This window comes from Mastomys coucha, unplaced genomic scaffold (assembly GCF_008632895.1).
Source record: "Mastomys coucha isolate ucsf_1 unplaced genomic scaffold, UCSF_Mcou_1 pScaffold18, whole genome shotgun sequence".
Taxonomy (NCBI): domain Eukaryota; kingdom Metazoa; phylum Chordata; class Mammalia; order Rodentia; family Muridae; genus Mastomys; species Mastomys coucha.
Genome location: NW_022196900.1, coordinates 14,078,350 through 14,083,925, shown reverse-complemented (window position 1 = coordinate 14,083,925; position 5,576 = coordinate 14,078,350). Strand labels below are relative to the sequence as shown.

Genomic DNA, 5,576 nt, shown 5'->3' with positions numbered 1-5,576 from the left:
ACCTGTGATGCTTATGGCCCATCAGCTTACACGTACCTCACCTCCCACACCAGTCCTTTTTGCACCTGCCTTGCTTTTTGCAGCCTGCGTAGCTCCCTAATCAGTGAGTTGCTCTTCAAGGCTAGTCTCCTGGCCTTGTGATTCCTCTCCCAGAGTGTGAACACTCTGCCCTTGCCCTCCAAGCTATCTGGCATCAAGAGATTCTTGCAGCAGTTTTAGAAAAAAAAAAATCTATTTGTGTCATGTTTCATGTTGCTAGGTTGCTTTTCCTCTTCCTCCTCCCGTTCTTTTGCAAATAACAAATGTTTTAGTATTAAAATTTACTAGATCCCTTAAAATTATATAACAGATTTGTCTGTCTTATCATCTATATTCTATTTTAAAAGTAGTTATTCTTTTTTGCGATTTAAACGTACAAAAATATACAACCTCCCTATTCAAATCCTCAAGGATCCACTTTTTTTTTTGTTTGTTTGTCTTTTGTTTTTTTTGTTTTGTTTTGTTTTGTTTTGAGACAGGGTTTCTCTGTGTAGTCCTGGCTGTCCTGGAACTCACTTTGTAGACCAGGCTGGCCTTGAACTCAGAAATCTGCCTGCCTCTGCCTCCCAAGTGCTGGGATTAAAGGCGTGCGCCACCACCGCCCGGCAAGGATCCACTTTTATCAACAAAATGTACCATCTTTATTTTTGAATAGCAAAAACTTAATGGTATGAACTAAAATGAACAGGTTCATTTAACCTGATCATGTACTTCATTCTTGGCTATCAGATAACTAATTCTCACATCCGTTCAAATAATTATTTTCCCTCTTCTCTGACAAAATCAGGGGTTGACTATGAAGAGAGTTGCAGTTTGATGATAGCTGTTAAAATTTATGAACTTCATAAACTTCAGGTTTTAAAAGACAATATTGAGGGCTAAGGGTATGACTTAGTGGGTAGAAGTGCTTGCTTGGCAGGTGTAAGGGCCCAAGTTCAAATCTCCTGGCCTCATGTAAAAGGTGGATGTGTACTATATGTGTCTGGAATCCCAACACAGCTATGGGGAGATAGAAGACCAAGACAGGAGAATCCCCGGAACTTTATGGGCCAGCTAGACCAGCATCCATGGCAGAAAAACAACAGAGAGACCCTGCCTCAAAGGAAATAGAAGATGAGGGTGTCCTCTGACCTCTACAAGGGGAGTTGGAGCATAGCAAGCCGCTCCCTGTTCTGTTATCGCTCCAAATTGTAGCCACTAGCCTGACGGGAGTAACTCAGTGAGCCCTGAAATCACATTCATGCTCCTAAGGTGCTCATGTTCTAGAGAAGGAAGAACCAAGGAATGCTGGGAGACCCTGTCAGCAGCTGAGGTGAGAAAGGATAAAGGCCGAAACCAGGGAGGAGGGAACAGTCCTGGGAAAGATATACCAGAGAAGGGTGATATTGGAGGTACGTGAAGACCAGATGGCAGTGGGGTTTCTTGCTTAAATAATTAGTAAACAGTAGTGCTCCTGATTATACTTTTTGCTTCTTTACTTCTTCCTGAAAACATTGGGATAATTGTATTCTTTAAAAATCTAGACATCCAAGGCTGAACATGGTGGTGCACACCTATGATCTTAACACTAGAGATGCTGAGGTAGGCAGAAGATGGGTTTAAGGCCAGCTTAAGTTAAACAGTGAGAGCCTATACCAAAACTAAACCAACACAAAAAACAAATAAACAAACAAACAAAACAAACAACAACAACAAAAACTAAACCAAACGAAACCAACCAAACAAACAAAGAACCAAACAGCCAAACAAACCAGAATCATGCATGGAGTCTCAAACCTGTAACTTCGGCACTCAGGTGGCTGAGGTAAGAGTATTGCTCTGAGCTTAATGCCAGGCTGTGCTACATAGTGAGTTCCAAGCCAGCTTGGACTACAGAGTGAGACCCTGTATCAACAACAAAATGCATAACTAACAATAAATAAATAAATAAGAAACCAAACTCCTCCAGACAAAATTTACCACAAAAAAAAACAAAAAAAAACAAAAAAACCAACAACAAAATAACCCCACCAGATATTTTAATTTGCACACTTAATCCAGCTCAGAGAATTCTCTGTCTCTCAGCCTCATCTAAGCCATGATAAAAGGTTGGTCCAGCTTCCCTTTTTTGATAAGACCCAGGCACAGGACTGTGGGGCAATGGTCTATTCAGCAACCTGGACCCAGTTAAGGAACAGGTCTGGAACCCCAGTGACCCAGTAGGTGATAATTTCTGCCTTCAAGGGACAGAAGGAGTTCTGCCATGCCTTCTGGGTCCCTGGCTCCGGTTTCATTCCCAACCCCCTACAGCCGCCCCACCCCAGGAGATGCGTGTTCTGTCATGTAGACAATGCCCTAAGCTCCCAGCATTCTAGCTGGACCCTACCCCCAGTCATCTGACCACAGCCCTCAGACAGAGAGCCCTGCCTCACAATATAAGGAGCGGTTTGTCCCCTCCTCTCTCTCTTGCACTCCTGCTCTCTTCCTCTCTTGCCCTCTCTTTCTTCTTCTCTTCTCTTCTTTCTCTCTCTCTCTCCACGTGGTCACGGCCAGCCTCTTTTTTTCTTTTCTTAGTAAAATATCTTACGATTATGCATTGTCTCCTTTTTAACTAAAGCGTTGTACAGCCCCAGCATCTGCAGCGAGACCCAGGACCAGCGACTCTCCTGTCCCGTGCTAGCACAGAACAGCCTCACTGCTGCCTTTTCTCCACCCCCTTCTCCCCTTGTTCCCAGCCTTTCTGGGACACCCAGCGGTCGCCTGCGGTGTACAGAGGCTGAGAACTACATCCCTGGCTTTTCAGGAGGCCAAGGGACCCCCTGCAGCTGTCCGGTTTTCTCTGCCCCCACCGACTGGGACCCAGACGACCCTGGCAGGGCAGAGTGTGCAGGCAGACACCTATACCTGCGCTACCCAGAGTATGGAAATTCTGGCCGGGTATAGGTCATCCTACCCTCCACCAGCCACCAAGTGCCCAGAGTGGCGGTCCCTTGCTGAGGTGGTGCTCAGTGACCGGCAGGGTGGGGTTGCGGCCCTCGGTAAGCAGAGCCAGAGAGAGAGCCGTCTGCTCCCAACACAGGACTCCATCAATCAGACTCCATTAAACAGCTATTAGGATGTTTTTGGAAGTTAATGACGTCAAAAAGGGGTTCCATGAAGCCTATTCTGGCAGTGATGCTCGTGGGGTACACATTCCTAGAGGTACCAGGGCAGGAACATTAGGGATGACCACCAGACCCTGTGTCCATGCACATGGAGCTGGGTGACTTTGCCCGTATGTACAGTCTCCACCAGGCATCTCTGCAGTGTACTTAAGTCTTATTCCTGGAGGCATAACCTTTAGCGCTCTCGGCAGACATTTTATGACTTTTCTACTAGCCTTTAATAAATCTCTTTTTGGGGTACCAGGCCAAGAGTTTCTGTTTGTCACTAAATCTGTGACTTACAGATCACTTCTCCCCAGTAGTTTCAATCTTTAAAGAGAAAAATGGGTCACTGAGAGCCAAGGAAATACAATGGTTACGTGGCATTGTTACAAATATATAACAAGGGGTTAATTTGCATATGGTACTTTACAATTTCTTATACAAATAATCTCAAATTACTAGAGAAGAATCAGAAGCTGATGGGTCCCAAGGTCCCACAGCTACTAATGGTGGAGTGGCTACTTCAACGCCAGCAAATGTGACACTCCTGAATACTATACCTGCCTCGGTATTTAAGAAGTTCAGCATTTGTACAGCCTTGTACTTCATCCAGTATGATTCACATCTCATGCCTTGCTTTTCCTGGATCCTCCCCAACACAGAGGGAATGATTAATTCTCACACAGGAATGTAGAGTGCCTTCTGAACTGACTTTGTTGCTATTGTTTTGAGAGAGGGTATTACTATACAGCCTGGGCCGGCCTCAATCTTGTTATGTAATTCATCCTTAAAACTCAGGATCCTCATGCTTCAGCTTCCCAAGTACTTAGATCACAGGTGTGTACCACCACACCTGTCTCTGAAATGATGTTAAAAATCAAATGGAACAAGAAATTATCTCTGAGGTCATTCCACTACCAGGTGACAACCAGGCTATAACGGTTGGCATGGGTCCTGGTGCAAACATAAAAACAATTAGCAATACTTTAAAGCTTGTAGATGTTTGCTCTGCCATTTGCCAGGAAAACAGGAAGGAGGCAGGTGCCTGTGTGGTTAAATAGATTCGTTCTTCCACAAACTCAGTGCTACTCAAAATCAATTTGTTCAGTGAAGTCCCACCTCCTATAGATTCTATGACTTCCTCCTCTGCTATTGCCAGCTGGGACCCAGCATTCAAATGTGTGAGCCCAACAAGGACTTTTCATAACCAAACCACATTACAAAGTCTTTATTCTACTCAGTAGCTGACAGTGGCAATCCCATAGAGATGACAACCCAAAATATCTCCAGATATCCAGTATCAAATAGCTAATGCCAAATATCTATTGGAAGTGAGTATCAAAATTAACTATAGTTGAGAATTAATGGTATATAGAATGATCAGTATTTGAATCTCTACTTTGCATCTTATGGTTAATAATTCAATGACCTTGCCAGGCAGTGGTGGCACATGCCTTTAATCCCAGCACTTGGGAGGCAGAGGCAGGCAGATTTATGAGTTCGAGGCCAACCTGGTCTACCGAGTGAGTTCCAGGACAGCCAGGGATATACAAAGAAACCCTGTCTCAAAAAAAAATTCAATGACCTTAGTGTGATGGTTAATCCCAATTATCAAATTGAAGAGATTTAGAGTCACCTGGGAGGTGGGCCTCTGGCCATTCCTGTGGGGGATTATCAAAATTACATTCACTGAAGTAGGAAAACCTGCCCATTGTGGGTGGCACCATTCCCTATAATGGGTCTGTATAAAAAAAAAAAGAGAGAGAGAGAGAGAGAAAATGGGGCTAGAAAAAAAAAGTGGCTCAGAAGTTCGGAGCTCTTAATGCTTTTGTGGAAGACCTAGATTTGGTTCCTAGAACCCTCATGATAGGTCACAATAATCTGTAATTCCAGTTCAAGGGATTTCTGTGCCGACTTCTGGCCTCTGAAGGCATGGCATGCATATACTACACATACATATGTGTAGTAAAAGCACTCATACATAAAAATCAATAAATCTTTTTTTAAAGGAAAAAGTGAGATGAATACTAAGACTCATCATTATGTGCTTCCTGATATGGACACAACGTGACCAGCTCTTCAAACCCCGCTGCCACAACTCTTCCACCATAATGGACTGTTACCAGGATCTATGAGCCAAAGTAAGTCTCCCTTTCCCTAACTTGCTTTTGTCAGGGTATTTTTATCACAACAATGTGAAAAGTATGTAATACCCGAAAAAGTCATCTTCCTTACTTGGCCAACGAGGTTGCTCATGCTTTTGTCTACATTAAATGACATCACAGGTACTATGATTCTATCCCGTATTTGATTATAGCAGAATGTGTAGCCCAGCCCATGAGATTTTGTTTGTTTGTTTTGATTTTTGTTTTTTGTTTTTGTGGGTTTTTTGGTTTTTTTTTTTTTTTTTTT

The 5,576-nt window shown here is 43.5% G+C and overlaps 1 long non-coding RNA gene across 1 annotated transcript in view; it reads left to right on the top strand.

The window, feature by feature from the left end:
* Window positions 1-5,181: 5,181 nt before the first annotated feature.
* LOC116095324 overlaps window positions 5,182-5,576 on the top strand; it is an 11,851-nt gene continuing 11,456 nt past the window's right edge. Inside the window, exon 1 of the long non-coding RNA XR_004120549.1 lies at window positions 5,182-5,305. This is a non-coding gene — a long non-coding RNA (uncharacterized LOC116095324). The remainder of the gene's footprint in view (window positions 5,306-5,576) is intronic.